A 15,458-nucleotide genomic window follows, 5' to 3' on the forward strand; every position below is an offset into this window, starting at 1 on the left:
GTTCCTGATGCTAAAACGGATGTTCTCTATCTAACAATGCCCATGTATTCCAATGTTGTCTCCTGGACTGCTAGACCCCGATTCCTCATGATAGCCTAGCCTAATCCTGATCAAGCCTCATCCGTAGATTCCTCTTGTAAGACTAAACTCAACCAGGACCGCATTAAGACACACATACATAACTAAGTTCTTGTACCCTGATTCCTCGTGACAGCACAACAACTTAGCCCCGTACTATCAAGGACTTTAGAATCAAACCAGTTTTCACTATTGAATGGCCCTAACAAAGCATGCATCTACGTGATCAAGGTAAAGGCATATTGGAATGAAAAGCAGATAGCATAGAGAACACACAAAACATCATTACATAAATAGAAATATATTTACATCAGGTACCTACAGGGAAGATCCAATAGAGGATTTAGCTTTCCATGGTCCAAAAACCTCCTTTACAACACAAAGAAGAACAAGATGAAAGATAGAAAAAATACAAGTGGTAAGGATGTCTCCTTCACCTCTAGGATCTCACAATCACTCATAAATTCATCTCAAGTTCTCATAACGGCTTCCGCTTTGAGCTCTTGTCTCTGCAGATCTTCACATAGCAAAATCTCATAGAACTCTTTGGAACTTGGACCTTTCTCTCTCTAGAACTTCCTAAACATGCAAAAGCTTCAAGCCAAGGCCAGACTCTCGTGCATGCAGAGGCTTCTTCAAGAAAAATGTCAAACTTCCTCAAAAAATCTGATTTCAAGCTTAAATAGGTTGGTTGGTCCGTGCTCGCGTTATTAGCGCAAATCTGGATCGCTTAGCATGCATAAGTGGATTATGGCTTAGCGCGCTTCTCTCGCTTAGTGGATGAGCTGAAGCGGTGCGCTTGATGACCTGGAGCGGTCTGCTCAGCGAACCTGACAACTCATCTTCTTCTGGATTCTTCCTAACACTTAGCCATTGAGTATCGCACTTAACGAATGCTCGCGAAGCCAGCAGATTGGCTTAGCGAGAAGGTGAAAACAACACTTTTGCCAATTTGCCTAATTAACCTGAAATTGAGAGAAATTGATTATTTAACACACAAAACAAAAGTATAAATTATCTATTACCTATATTTAACATAAAGTACTTATAATATTATAAAACAACTATAAATTGGAGAAGTTTGATACAATATACACAAGTTTTATACACAAAAGTTAGTCATTTTCACGACTAACAAGCATCCGCCATGGTTGGTCACGCTTGGATGGTTATAGGCTGATACCACTTGTTAAGGTAATTCTAGGATGAGACTCGAAGAATTATGGAGAAGAGTAGGGACGCCAATGAAAGAACGGCCTTCGAATCTTATTAGAATGGAAATTGATATACAAGAGTGTTTACAAATTCTAATTCAAACTGAATAAGAGGAATCAACCTCTATTTATGTCTAACCGCTTCCCCCTTGGGAAGGTCTGTTATTCTGTTATTCTAACTACCCATCCCTCTCTTGACTTACTTACAAGAATATCATGTATCATATGTGGTGTGTAGAGAACCAGTATTTTAAGGACAAGATTTGGGACCATGATTTGGAGATTCAACTGCGTGGCAAAAGCATATGTTGTGTTGTTTTGGTCAAAGTGTGATTGATGTGAAGGACAACAATATGGTGTCGTTCATGGATGCCACAAAGGAAAAAGGGGAAAGGCTCTAAAAAACAAAGGGAAGTCCTATATGAAGTGGGTAAGGACTACTTTAACATGTTTTTGTATTTTTTTTATTTGTTTCAGTGATAACATATGGAAAATTAATTGTGTAGTTCTGTTGAAAATAAATTTAGGACATTCATTACTTTCATTATACACTTGTTTTGTGACTTTTATTTTTATAGGCATACATTTTTCAATTCATCTATGGCATAAACATAAATTTTGCTATTCTTTGATGGAATGACCCTTTTGTTGAGGTATTTTGGTTGTATTTTGTTGTCTTTATTTAAAATCTAACGTGGATTTACTATGCTCTGTGTTTATTCATATGTGTCTTTTTAGGAGCAATGTTGACAAACAGTGGCACTCATAGCTTGGATGTTGATGCCTCCTTGTCAGTAGGTAATGTAACTCTTTCGGCTTAGTTTTTGTTAGTAATGTGTTCTCAAAGTTATGTTGCCCATATTGGAAATTTTGTATTAATTCATTTTTTAAGCCTAATTTAAAATCAATTTAACTTTTGATGGATTAAATTTTAGAATAAAAATATTGTGTTATTTGATCTTTAATGTGACTGAGTTTGTAATATTGTAGACTTTAACTCAAGCCGGGGCTACAACCAGAGAACACTTGACAATAACCCTTTTAAAATGATGCTTGCATACATTGAAAATCACTTATTGTAATGAGCCCCATGCCATTTTACTGATTAACAATTGTAGTTATTTATAAAAAACAGGAAAGGATTGTTAATGTTATACCTACATTATTTAGTTTTTTTTATGTTGGTGTTATTTGGCCTGGTGGTAATTGGTTAGGTTAAGTATGATATCAGTAGTTGTAGTTGGTAAAATGAAAAAAGTTTGAGTTTGTGCTTATGTAGACTAAAGGTATAAGGACTAAAGTTACATTGAGGACAAAATTGAGAGTGAGTTTGATTTTAGTGTTGGTGCTTATACAAAATAAAGCTAAAATTAATACGAGTTTAAGTGTGATTTTGGTTATGAGTTAGTGCTTATATAGAGTAAAGCTAGAATGAATAAAACATTCGGTGTTTGTGTTTATGTAGTCTAAAGGTAAAATGAGTACAAGTTTGAGTGTGATGGTTTAGGGTAAATATATCATATGTTATAGCTGACATTGTTTTCCTTATTTGGTGTTATGTTTGTTGTTCGGAGCAAGTATTGTTTTTATTGCTTGTGCGGCTTTCAAATGTTGAAGTATAAAAGCAGAAGCTTCATCATCAATCAAATATTGGTAAGTGCACTACTTTCCAACATGGTAAAAAAAATTCATTTAACTATCAAATTTATGCAGTTTGGAAATTCTTAGTTTTTCTTATGCAAAATTTGGCTTAAATTAACAACAAAATCAATAATTTTTAATGACCAATATGGTCTAATTAAAAGACAATTAGTTATGGAAATCATCCTAAATCCATTTGTTTTGGGCTACTTACCAAACATGGAACTTATGAAACTAAAAGCCAAATCTAGCCAATCTTTAGAAGTAAAGAAATTAGCCAAACTAAAATGTCAGTACCTTGCTTAATCAAGAAGTTTTCAAAATATCAATAATGTTTAGGAGAAAACAAACTAGCATACCATAAAAATTAAGTAGACAACCTAAAAAAACTTGAAAGACAAAAAATTCTGAAACTCCATTTTTTGATGAACCCATAATGGTCAATCAAGCTAAGAAATAACATGACACTTTCTCTTTTGCGACAAATTCCTCCAGTTGATGGTAGCCTCCATAATGGTTTCATCTTTGTTTGTGTTGCAAGAATTTAGAACTACGTCCAATGCAAGCTCCATACTTGTTTTATCGTAAACCTTCCATGTTAATGAAAACGTGCCATGACATATTTTATAGACTATTATGAATATCATAAAATATTTAAATTTTCATTACATGAATTTTGTAATCCTTTGATCACTTGCATTTGGGCATCCATTTACACACCCAAATACCACAATCATTCCTAGCACAAATTAATTATTTGACATGAATAATGTAATCAAACACAATTGTAATAAATTGCACGGTATGAATATAAGTTTTGTGAAAGTTCTTACGATCCAACATCTTGTTCACCTATGTCCGTTGGCCTCTCCATAGTGTAACTAGAAAATCTTAGCATACTTTTAAATTGATCAAGATATAAGGAGGGTTCCCAAAACACTTCTTCCAAAAGTACTGCATGCAAAAAGTTATATTAGCAACAAGAGACATATAATAGTTAACAAAATCCGTTGACAAATTTGTATTATAGTTACCAATTTTGTGACAAAAAATTCCCTTTTATCATTCTTTGTTGGGTTAGGTTTTGAGTCCAAAAGTATCAATCTTTTGCAATTCAAATCAATCACTAAAAGATGCCAATGCAATGCCATGTCATTGATTAGAAAATTTATAATCATTATAATGGAAATGAAATTCATTTTAAAATTGTTTCCATTAGTATAAATGTGCAATTTCAATACCTCTTGATCAAGTAACTCTTTGGGCATCAGTGTATAAGAGTTCTCTTGTATCAGATATTGTAAAAGTTGTATTCACAATAAAGAAAACTGGCCAAATACAGGCTAAAGGCCCACAAGTAGAGAAGGACGAAGGCCCAAGTGGAGAAGGACAAAGCCCCCAAGTGGAGAAGGATGAAGGCCCAGAGGCAGAGACACTATCAAGACTATTAATTGTTGCTGAAGGCCCAAATAATTTGAAGGCCCAAGTTAAATATGTTTTTTAGTTATAATTTTTATTTATTGTAATTTTGGCCCAAACTGTTTAGAAGGCCCATGTCTATTTTTATCTTTTGTTCAGATACACTATAAGTATTGGTTTTTGTTTTCAATAAAGAAAACTTTTGGCATTTGATAAAATTTGGTGAGAGTTTCTCTCTAGGTTCCTTGTTGAACCAATATCAGACTTATCAAGGTAATCCTTGTGGCATCTACCCTGACTTATCTTCCTTCACCGGAAGTGGCGTCTACCCTGACTTATCTTCCTTCACCGGAAGTGGCGTCGAAAGTGGCGTCTACCCTGACTTATCTTCCTTCACTGGAAGTAGCGTCAACCCAAAAACTGTACAGCCTGTATCAAGCGATCCGCGCCCCGTAAGGTTCACATCATCTGGTATCAGAGCTTCGGCTCTTGATACAGGTTCTATCCTATCCTATTTTTTTTCTTTGTAATTTTTCCAAGTTCCTGTTTTTTCCTTGTTCTGTTATTCGCGTTCTTGTTTGCGTCTTGTTGCATTCTTGTTTGGGTCTTGTTGCATTCTATTTTTGTTGTCCTTGTTCTGTTATTTGTTTTCTTGTTTGCGTCTTGTTGTGTTCTTGTTTATGTCTTTGTTTTGTTCTTGTTCTTGTTCTTGTCACATTTTTGTTCTTGTTCTTGTTTCTTGTTTCTTTCAGACTTTGTGTAAAAAAAAAATCTGTTTGAGTTCTGTTTCAAGTTAAAAAAAAAAGTTGCAGAAATTTTGAAAAAAAAAAGAGAAGAAAAGAAAAAAAAAAGGGTGTTTGATCTTTGAACACGAAATTGAGGCAGTTAGAGGCTTTTTTTTTGGAAGAAAATCGTGTACCAAATCCCTTTATCTGGATTCTCCTTTGAATTCTGAGCGTTTTGATATAAAGTGGGCCTCAAATGGACAACCGTAGCAAAAGTTATGAGCATTTGAAGTTTACTTGTCATATTTGTTATCTTATCTGTTTATCTTATTTGTTATCATATCTATCATCCAAATTAAATCTAATTTGTTATCCAAATCTGATTTGTTATCCAAATCAAATCAAAATTTGTTATCCAAATCAAATCCAATCTGCTATCCAAATCAAGTCTAATTTGTTATCCAAATCAAATCCAATCTGTTATCCAAATCAAGTCTAAACTATTATCCAAATCAAATCTAAATCCAAATCAAGTCTAATCTGTTAACCAAAATCAAATATGATTTGTTATCCAAATTAAATCTGCTACACAGTCTGTGATAATTAAACTGTCTTTCCTGTTATATACCTTGTGTGTCTAATTTGATTCATCCAGGAACTTAAGAGGGAGTGAGTGGTAAAAGGCAAGAGTGAAAATATCACACAAAAGCCTATATTGAGAGCATCAAACACGAGTGAACTACCATCAAAGAGAGAAACACGTGAGTAGAGTGTGGTGAGGTCCTGATTTTTTTTTGTTAATTTACTGCAAAATTCTTTGTTCCTTAATCGTGGCAAGAGCTAGTGAAAATGGTGGTGTATATCATCAACTGGACGAATCTCAGCGCCTATTTATGGACGCGATGACTACACAAATGCAACATTTGTTGAACCGTAACAAAGAAGAGCTCTACAGACGAATAGCGAAATCTCCCTTGTTTACTCTTAAACCTCTATCTCCTAGAGAAGTGTGTGATGACCAAATCAGAATGAGAGAAAAGAGAGAACAAGAGAAAGAAAATAGTGAGGCACCACAAAGGAATATGAAAAAGAAGAGTGATACACCCGATGAAAAGAGTGATACACATAAGAGAGAGAGTGATACACGTGAGAGAAAATTTAATTATTTTGCAGAGGCGAGTGAAGTGAGGAACGTGTTACCTGCTCATGAACCACTCAATCTACAGTATTGCAAAGACAGTAAAATTTCTACTGATAATTCTAATGAGTTTACTATTTCTACATAGAACATCAAGTTGATCTCCTCCCCGGAGCTTCATTGCCTAACAGGCCAACTTACAAAAGCAATCCCCAAGAGACTCAACGTAAGGATGCACATGCCAAAGTTGAGTATGTGAAAAGATTGTATGACCAAGTGAAGGTGCAAATTGCAAAGAAGAAAGAAAGCTATGCCAAGCAAGCCAACAAGAAAAGGAAGGAAGTGGTACTTGAACCCGGTGATGATCTTGGACATTTGAGGACAAATGTTTTCCAAGAAGGAGGGAATGATGATAATCATGAAACTGGCCAAATACAGGCTAAAGGCCCAAGTGGAGAAGGACGAAGGCCCAAGTGGAGAAGGACAAAGCCCCCGAGTGGAGAAGGATGAAGGCCCAGAGGCAGAGACACTATCAAGACTATTAATTGTTGCTGAAGACCCAAACTAATTTGAAGGCCCAAGTTAAATATGTTTTTTAGTTATAATTTTTATTTATTGTAATTTTGGCCCAAACTGTTTAGAAGGCCCATGTCTATTTTTATCTTTTGTTCAGATACACTATAAGTATTGGTTTTTGTTTTCAATAAAGAAAACTTTTGGCATTTGATAAAATTTGGTGAGAGTTTCTCTCTGGGTTTCTTGTTGAACCAATATCAGACTTATCAAGGTAATCCTTGTGGCATTTACCCTGACTTATCTTCCTTCACCGAAAGTGGCGTCTACCCTGACTTATCTTCCTTCACTGGAAGTGACGTCAACCAAAAATTCTACAGCCTGTATCAAGCGATCCGCGCCCCGTAAGGTTCACATCACCTCTTCTCCCCTAAACCCTCACCCAACACCCCAAACCTCCTCCTCCACCACCCAACACCACCGATGACCGCCATGAGCCGCTATTGTTGAAATCCTCTAAAACCATCTCAAGGATTCAGTAGAGAACAGGGCTCTTGACCATCCCTTCACAGTTTCTTCAAGGTAATCATGATTTCTAAGCCTTCTCTAGCTAATTTGAGCCTATCTTTGCATCTCTTGTGACTTGGGTACCGTTATTAGATGTTTTTACACTTCCTTTGAAAAACCCTTGAAAATGAGACATTGTAAAAGTTGCCTTTTTATAAGATAGATTTCGTTTTTGTGACCTTTGTCAAACCCTGATCAGATTGGCATGATCAACATTTCAAAATGATGTCTCCTTGATGTGGACCTCAAAACACCCCTTTAGCCCCTTTTTAAATTGAATGAGTGTCATACCCTAATTTCATCCAAGGGTTGTCATTCATTGATGTTTTTTATTCTCGCTAGCCAAACCGCGTTGTTTGACACCTGGTTACCACATAAAATGAAGGATCATTCAATGTTGATCAGGAATTCGAAAGATACCAAAAGGAGGGGGAAAAAGGGTCTTTTCATTGAGTTTCCTGGACCCTAGCTCGCCAGGCTAGCCTCTGGTTCACCTGGGCCACCAAAAGACTTCAATGTTAAGTAACCAGTTTGCATGGGCGAGCCAGTTGCTTCATGGATAAGTCTTAGCTCACCTGGGTGCGTTGCCATGGTCCCAAATGCTTGTTTTTCCTATAAATAGGTGTGAGGGAGGCTGAGAGATGGGTTCCATGGTCCAAAAGTGAAGGAATTGGGAGAAATAAGAGAGAAGAAGAGGAAAACAAGGCTGAGGCGCTACCGAATCGCGACCGTAATCGTCTTCTACATCGTTCTTCATTTGGTATTCTTCATTCGTCATCCGGTTAGTTTTTGTTTTAAGGATTTGGATACGATCTATGCATCCTTAGGGGTCCCCGTTGTTGTTTTGTGCATATTCATCTCTTTCTTCTATCATTGGTAATCTCCTTTCTTTTGTAAAGTTTAATCTTAACCGATCGTTAGCACCATATGATGGAAGCTTGCTTGTGGGGCTTCAATGGAGGCTGGATCTTTGAGCTTCAATGAGGTCCTTTAATGGTGATTTTCCACCATGGAGATGCAGCGGAAGACAAAGGAAAAGAGGTGAGAGGAGGCGCCATCCATTAAGGAATAAGCCATGGAAGAAGGATCTTCACCACCAAGATGAGCCTTGGATAAGAAGCTTGGAGAGGATGCTTCAATGGAGGAAAAGAAAGAGGGAGAGAAAGAGAGGGGGGAGCACAAAATTGAAGGAAGAAAAAGGGAGAGAAGTTGAACTTTGAGTTGTGTCTCACAAGACTCTCATTCATCAAAGTTACAATAAGTGTTACACATGCTTCTATTTATAGACTAGGTAGCTTCCTTGAGAAGCTTTCTTGAGAAAAATTCCTTGAGAAGCTTCTTTGAGAAAACTTCCTTGAGAAGCTAGAGCTTAGCTACACACACCCCTCTCATAACTAAGCTCACCTCCTTGAGAAGCTTCCTTAAGAATATTCCTAAAGAAGATTGAGCTTAGCTACACATACCTCTCTAATAGCTAAGCTCACCTCCTTCAGGTGAGAAGCTAGAGCTTAGCTACACACCCCCTATAATAGCTAAGCTCACCCCCATGACAAAAAAAACATGAAAATATAAAAAAAATTCCTTACTACAAAGACTACTCAAAATGCCCTGAAATACAAGGCTAAAACCCTATACTACTAGAATGGCCAAAATACAAGGCCCGGACGAAGGAAATACCTATTCTAATATTTACAAAGATAAGCGGGCTCATACTTAGCCCATGGACTCGAAATCTACCCTAAGGCTCATGAAAACCCTAGGGCCTTCCCTTGGATCTCTAGCCCAATCTACTTGGAGTCTTCTACCCAATGCCCTTGCGGGGTAGGATTGCATCATTCCCTCCACCTTGGAAAGGATTTGACCTCAAATCCCGAGGTTCTTCATACTCTAGGCTCCTTCCCTCAACACCTGTAAAAAGAACAAAAACATATGTATTAGTGGTGTTTGGTATGTTGAAGTAAGGTACGGTCTGAAAACCCCTTTCCTGGGCATCTTCCCATGAAAGAACATGGTTTCTCACCAACTCAATGAGTGGTGCTACAAGTATAGAAAAATATGGGACAAACCTTTTGTAAAAGTTTGTTAAGTCATGGAAGCCCCAAATTTTTCTTATACTTGGTGGAGTGGGCCACTCAGGAATGACCTTTATTCTCTTAGGGTTCATGGGAACCCCTTGATCACTATTTGAAAAATTAAGAAAAGTAACGCAATAAAACATACCTTTTTCTGTATTTTCATATTGATTATTCCTACCAAAAAGTATGACAAACCTAAGGTGTCCCATATGAGTACCTAAGTTTGTATTGAAACTAAAAATAAGAACAAACCTACCTAATGGGTCCCTATGTACACAAATCATGAAGATGTTGGGTGCATGAGTGATTTTACAAAAGAGTGTTGCACCACTCAAAACATTCATCATACCACCTATTTTAGGGACTTGGTGCCTAATAATACGTATTTTGGGCACCAAAAAAAGCACAAGGATTTAAGCTCTTGCGAACCAAACCCTCATCCAACAACTTCTTTACTTGAGGAATAAACTCAAGCCCAAGAGGTGTGGCAATGCTAGAAAGTGCCTTTTTACAAAAGAGAAAATGTGGAGGTTGTCTAAGAGGGAAAGCTTCTTTAATGTTTGTCTTTATTGTAAAATGAGTTTCCTTCTTAGCTAAACTCTTGGAGGAGACACTTACCTCCTTACACTTCTCTTTAACCACTAATGGTTGTCCTTCTTCTTGGGGGTATATTTCTTCACTAGATTCTTCCCCTTTTGCTTTTTCACTTTCACTAGAGGAAGGTGAAGTAGTAGCCTCATCTTGGCTACTATAAATGTCTTGGCCCCTCATAATCATGGTTTTTGTGGTGGGGCATTGAGAAGTAATTTGTCCTCTTCCAAGACATTTAAAGCACTTTATAGAGCTAGTTTTCTCTTGCATACTAGCCTTAGGGGCTTGCTTTTCTATTGTCTTCCCCTTATCATCTTTGGGCTTAGAAGGTGTCACCCCTAAGATGCCTTGACTTTGGTCTTTCTTTGGATAAGAGTGAGAGCCATAAGATTTTGAAGTAGACTTCTTTTTAAGTTGTTGCTCTACCCTTATTTTCCAATCTAAGTTAGCCTCTACATTGTCCTTCCCATGGAAGTATGAGAGTTTAATGTTAGCCTCTTGAGGCTTTCTTTCCTTTTCTCTTCTATGGGAGTGAGGTCTAAGATGAGACCTATGCCTTCTGTCATACCCTAATTTCGTCCGGGGACCTTTGCTTGATGACATGCGACCTTTCTTTGGTTCTTGTGAGGTGCTTGGCATCCATCATTAGGCAATTTGTGAAATTCCAGGACATGCCGAAAAACCAAAAAAATATTGATGCACAATCCGTAAGTTTCCGTGACACACCGGAAATCAAACGGAAGCATCGTTGCATAATTAAGTGAGGTTCCGTAACATTCCGTAAGTCAAAAGGGGGATGATTATGTAATCCGCAAGGTTCCGTAACATTACGGAAAGAAAACAAGTATCGTTACGAAATTCGTAAGTTTCCGTAACTTTACGAAAAAAGAATCACCAAAAAACAGCAAGGGGGGTGTACTTAGTAAAAATGGGGGTGCAAATAGCACCCAGGCCCACTAAGGCCCTCCAGAATACTCCTCCAGAAGGCTGTTGCTTCTGGAGGAAGCAACCTAGCTCGCCTGGGCGAGGTGAGCTCGCCTGGGCGAGCTGGGCGGCAACCACCTCCCCTATTTTGCTATAAATAGGGGAGGAAGTGAAGAAGGAAGGGGTTCAGCCCCTTAGGCACTTCTCTCTCTTTCGAATTTGCTTGGAAAAATTGTTTCCGTGAAAAAAATCTAAGCCGAGGCGCTTCCGAAACGTTTCCGTAACGTTTTCCGTGAAGAATTTCGCAAAGGTTTCAACCGTTCTTCGACGTTCTTCATTCGTTCTTCATCGTTCTTCGATCTTCAACGGGTAAGTACCTCGAACCAAGCTTTTCGATTCATTCTATGTACCCGTAGTGGTCCACATTGTGTTTCGTGCATTTTTATTCTCGTTTTGTTTACTTTTTATACCCCCTGTTGACGTGCTTAAGCCATTTTACTTAAGTCATTTCTCGCTTAACTTAAAAATAAAATAAATTTCCACCGAACGTTTGAATTGTATTATCCGTTAACTTCGGTTAAAATGAATTCCGACCGTTCGGTCGTGCCGTAACCACGTTGGAAATCAAAAAGAGGTAAAAAATAATATAATAATCAAAAAAAATCTTTTAGTAAAATAAAGTGGAAAATCAATCGGACGTTTTCTCTTTGGGATTTCTCATTCTTAATCGAATTGATTAATAACTAAAGTGAAACTAAGGCTAAAATCAACTCGCCTAGTCAAGCTCGTCCACAAAAATAGGCTTTGGAAGTTTGTCATTTCAATTTCTCATTAAGTAAAATGGATCATTTTTTTAGGTCCAACGCCTTAAAATGATCACGTCTTAAGTAAAAAGAATCACTTGATAAGAAAGAACTACGTAGGTCTGATTTTCTCATCCCAAATTGAGGAATACGTAGGAGCAAAGGGAAACACCCTTGTCGACCACAAAAAAGAGAAAAATATAAAAAGGTACGAAGGACATAGAAATGTAAAAAAGGGAACATAAAAATCAAAGTCATGTTTGCACATTCGATTAAAGGCTGTCATCCCTTGGGACGGACGTGTGGGGTGCTAATACCTTCCCCGTGCGTAAATACAACTCCCGAACCTTTTTCACTAAAAATTCGTAGATCGCGTCTTTTCCGGTTTTTCCGACGTTTTCCTCAAATAAACGTTGGTGGCGACTCCGCGCGTATTCCTTTCGTGGAACTCGCATCCCGCGAGTCACGCGTCGCCCTCCCGCCGAAGGGTAGGTTGCGACAGTTGGCGACTCCACTGGGGATGATTGTTGAGAGAGTTAGGCCATTTAATTTTGTGCAATGTTTTACCGTGACTTACCCCTTTGTTGGTTTCCTTTCATTATGTTCTTGTGTATATAAACTCTTCGTTGCTTTTAGTGCGTTTTAAATGTGTGCATGAAGTAAATATTTATTCATTTGATGCACACAAACACCAACACTATTTGCACACACTGTGAGTGAAAAAGGGCCCTATACTCGGGTTCATGGGAGCATAAGGAGTGGAGGTGAATCTGTGATCATGCTAGGTCTCCGACTTGCTTGATTACAGTGAACCCTCATCTAGAGCTTTTCTCTTTGAAAACCTATTGTTGCTAGTAGTCCCTACTGCTACAATATGTTCTTCGAAGGGGATGATACCTCTAGAAACCATCAAGAGAGATATAACTACCTTGGGGATTATTGCTAAAAGCCTAGTTAGTTCTCTCCCTTATAGGTCCCTTAAATAGGGGCACGGAGCAAACACGCTGCGTGCCATTTTTCACACTGCCATGCATGAGTATCATATACCCTTTTGCTTATGTTCGGTAAATATTGTCATACTGTGTACATTCCCGCATTGTGTCTTTTGCATAGGCATTGCATATGGGTTCTGTCTTGATCCCTACTGTAAATAAACCAACGGAGGGTCCGTGTCGCCTTCTTAAAAACGTGCGTTGGGGCATTTTTGCTACCCCTAGATGTCGTATCTAAGAAGGGGACAAATTCCCCGGACCCCCGCATTCCTAGATTGCATCTGTGTCATATGCATTCCATCATGCATTCATCCATCCCACCCATGAGATATCGGAGTTTTGATTTGCACCAGCTTTTGTCTCACTTTAGTAAGCATGGTGTCATACCCTAATTTCGTCCGGGGACCTTTGCTTGATGACATGCGACCATTCTTTGGTCCTTGTGAGGTGCTTGGCACCCATCATTAGGCAATTTATGAAATTCCAGGACATGCCGAAAAACCAAAAAGATGTTGATGCACAATCCGTAAGTTTCCGTGACACATCGGAAATCAAATGGAAGCATCGTTGCATAATTAAGTGAGGTTCCGTAACATTCCGTAAGTCAAAAAGGGGATGATTATGTAATCCGCAAGGTTCCGTAACATTACGGAAAGAAAACAAGTATCGTTACGAAATTCGTAAGTTTCCGTAACTTTACGAAAAAAGAATTACCAAAAAACAGCAGAGGGGGGTGTACTTAGTAAAAATGGGGGTGCAAATAGCACCCAGGCCCATTTGGGCCCTCCAGAAGATTCCTCCAGAAGGCGGTTGCTTCTGGAGGAAGCAACCCTGCTCGCCTGGGCGAGCTGAGCTCGCCTGGGCGAGCTGGGCGGCAACCACCTCCCCTATTTTGCTATAAATAGGGGAGGAAATGAAGAAGGAAGGGGTCCAGCCCCTTAGGCACTTCTCTCTCTTTCGAATTTGCTTGGAAAAATTATTTCCGTGAAGAAAATCTAAGCCGAGGCGCTTCCGAAACGTTTCCGTAACGTTTTTCGTGAGGAATCTCGCAAAGGTTTGAACCGTTCTTCGACGTTCTTCATTCGTTCTTCATCGTTCTTCGATCTTCAACGGGTAAGTACCTCGAACCAAGCTTTTCGATTCATTCTATGTACCCGTAGTGGTCCACATTGTGTTTCGTGCATTTTTATTCTCGTTTTGTTTACTTTTTATACCCCCTGTTGACGTGCTTAAGCCATTTTACTTAAGTCATTTCTCGCTTAACTTAAAAATAAAATAAATTTCCACCGAACGTTTGAATTGTATTATCCATTAAACTTCGGTTAAATTAAATTCCGACCGTTCGGTCGTGTCGTAACCACGTTGGAAATCAAAAAGAGGTAAAAATAATATAAATAATCAAAAAAACATCTTTTAGTAAAATAAAGCGGAGAATCAATCGGACGTTTTCTCTTTGGGATTTCTCATTCTTAATCGAATTGATTAATAACTAAAGTGAAACTAAGGCTAAAATCAACTCGCCTAGTCAAGCTCGTCCACAAAAATAGGCTTTTGAAGTTCGTCATTTCAATTTCTCACTAAGTAAAATGGATCATTTTTAAGGTCCAACGCCTTAAAATGATCACCTCTTAAAGTAAAAAAGAATCACTTGATAAGAAAGAACTACGTAGGTCTGAGTTCCTCATTGAGGATACGTAGGAGCAAAAGCCCCGCTTTTGTCGACCACCCCAAGAGATCGTTAATGGTCCAATGCCTTAACGTTTCTCTCCTTTCAAAAACAAGAGATCGTTAATGGTCCAACGCCTTAACGTTTCTCACCTTTCAAAATCAAAAGACCGTTTAATGGTCCAACACCTTAAATGACCTTTTGTTCAATAAAAACATATTTTGCAAAAAAAGACAAAAACAACTTAACCAAACACTTTGTTCCGAAAGAACTACGTAGGTCTGATTTTCTCATCCCAAATTGAGGAATACGTAGGAGCAAAGGGAAACACCCTTGTCGACCACAAAAAGAGAAAATATAAAAAGGGTATAAAGGATATAAGAACATAAAAAGGGAACATAAAAAGTCAAAGTCATGTTTGCACATTCGATTAAAGGCTGCCGTCCCTTGGGACGGACGTGTGGGGTGCTAATACCTTCCCCGTGCGTAAATACAACTCCCGAACCTTTCACTTAAAAGTTCGTAGATCGCGTCTTTTCCGGTTTTTCCGACGTTTTCCTCAAATAAACGTTGGTGGCGACTCCGCGCGTATTCCTTTCGTGGAACACGCATCCCGCGAGTCACGCGTCGCCCTCCCGCCGAAGGGCAGGTTGCGACAGTTGGCGACTCCACTGGGGATTGTTTTTTAGAGAGTTAGGCCATTTAATCTTGTGCAATGTTTTATCATGACTTTCTCCTTTGTTGGTTTCCTTTCATTATGTTCTTGTGTATATAAACTTTTTGTTGCTTTTAGTGCGTTTTAAATGTATGCATGAAGTAAATATTTATTCATTTGATGCACACAAACACCAACACTATTTGCACACACTGTGAGTGAAAAAGGGCCCTATACCCGGGTTCATGGGAGCATAAGGAGTGGAGGTGAATCTGTGATCATGCTAGGTCTCCGACTTGCTTGATTACAGTGAACCCTCATCTAGAGCTTTTCTCTTTGAAAACCTATTGTTGCTAGTAGTCCCTACTGCTACAATATGTTCTTCAAAGGGGATGATACCTCTAGAAACCATCAAGAGAGATATAACTACCTTGGGGATTATTGCTAAAAGCCTAGT

This window comes from Glycine soja, chromosome 8 (genome assembly GCF_004193775.1).
Source record: "Glycine soja cultivar W05 chromosome 8, ASM419377v2, whole genome shotgun sequence".
Lineage (NCBI taxonomy): Eukaryota > Viridiplantae > Streptophyta > Magnoliopsida > Fabales > Fabaceae > Glycine > Glycine soja.